This window comes from Camellia sinensis, chromosome 8 (genome assembly GCF_055761805.1).
Source record: "Camellia sinensis isolate YWXY chromosome 8, ASM5576180v1, whole genome shotgun sequence".
NCBI lineage: Eukaryota > Viridiplantae > Streptophyta > Magnoliopsida > Ericales > Theaceae > Camellia > Camellia sinensis.
Window position 1 is genome coordinate 167,446,223 of NC_138968.1, and position 1,764 is coordinate 167,447,986.

The following is a 1,764-nucleotide window of genomic DNA, read 5'->3' on the forward strand; positions in this document are numbered from 1 at the left end:
TAAATTTTTATCCATGTGCATCAACCAAAAAATATAACTAGTAGTCTACCAAATATTTTCCATACACACCCATCAAAAAATATAACTACTAGTGTATCCAAAAGTATAACTACTAGTCTACCCTAATATTTTCCATACACATCTATCCAAAAATATATAATCCTTTCAAAAATACAAAAAGTGCCAATTTGTCTTGTACAATTTAGCTTTGTGCACGAATTCATCCATCTGTACCAAAGAAAAAGAGAAATAATGTCAGGTAAAATTGAACAAATAATGAAAAATGTCCATGAAAAGTAAAGGTCACATTGGAAAATTAAATGACTATCATCAAATTGTAAATAAAACAACAGCATTCTTACGTCTATAGCATTACCATTTTGGTATTTCATTGTTCAGTTTTTTGAAAGGACTTAATGTAATTCAAAGAAGAACAAGTAAAAAATAATTAAATAAAACAATAGTTCACAATAATATGTGGTGGTTCAATTAAATATTTATTTGTTTAAATAGTAAGATTTTTTTTTTTTTTTTTTTTGGTTGGTGTTTCATAAGATAACATAAAAGCATCAATTGATAAATGAATAAAATAACACCTAATAATTTTTTCCATCTTATTTACTGAATAAACAAATGGCAATACTATGTCCAAATCATCTCTTCCTCTTTATACTAGATCAACTCTCCACTACACAATCATGTTAAAAATATTTATCGTGCGGTAGGATATAGAATTTGAGACAAGAGAATAGGTCAAGATTGTGTAAAACTCTTCTATTGGCAATAGTGTGGTAAGTGTGGAGGATTTAAAGTTAGAGTGCTTTTGTGGGTTATAAGCAATTGTAAAACTAGTCTTTGGGTGGCATCAAGTGTTGGCTTAAGCTAGAGTTAGTTTCTCACCAACATTCTGCTATGTTTCCCCCCCCCCTTTTTTCTTTTTCATCCTTATTGATGTAAACTCATATGTAATATATGTTTTCTTCATCAATAAAGATTTTCTTTGCTGATCAAAATAAAAAACAAAAAATTAGGAGAGATGCTCCCCTAGCATATAAACTCGAATTAAAATTTCTACTACTTTATTTTTTTTTTCTTAACCCCACATAAATCCCACTTAGGCAAGGTCTATAACATAATTATGGCTTTTAGTCTAGAGGTTGTATAGTACTACTTGGTAATGTGAAGTTTGCAAGTTCACTTCTTATAGAAAAAAAAAATTGATATATCTTTTATTTACCTTACGCAAATAGCATAAAGATGAACAATAATTGCATACCTAAGAGGATATTGTCCCGGTGTTAACTTTTAAAAAAAAAAATTTATATTTTAATTGGTTTAGGGATTGATAGACATCGTTCATATTTATTATGGTATTTGAGAGGCAACATAAATGGCTATTTGTGATTAATGGAAGATGTGCTACCCTGTATATAACCCATAATTTTTCTGTGTACATAGATTCACTCTCTTTTTTCATTTATTTTTTTTTAATTTTTAAGTGTCTTCTTAAAAATTCAACTCCAACTTGTAAAGGATGGTATATAGGGTAAGTCCTTGTAGAGCTTGTGGGTCATTTAAGGGTACTTAAAAAATGGAATAAATCCAATTAACCAACTAACTAGTTAGGAAATCAAATTACAAATAACTTACAAAAGCTTAAAAAAAATTTTGATTCTCATTAAGTATATTTCCCAATATAAAAAGGGATACTTAAAGAAAAAGGAGAAATAAAACACTACAAGAACATCACAGATTGGGGGACTT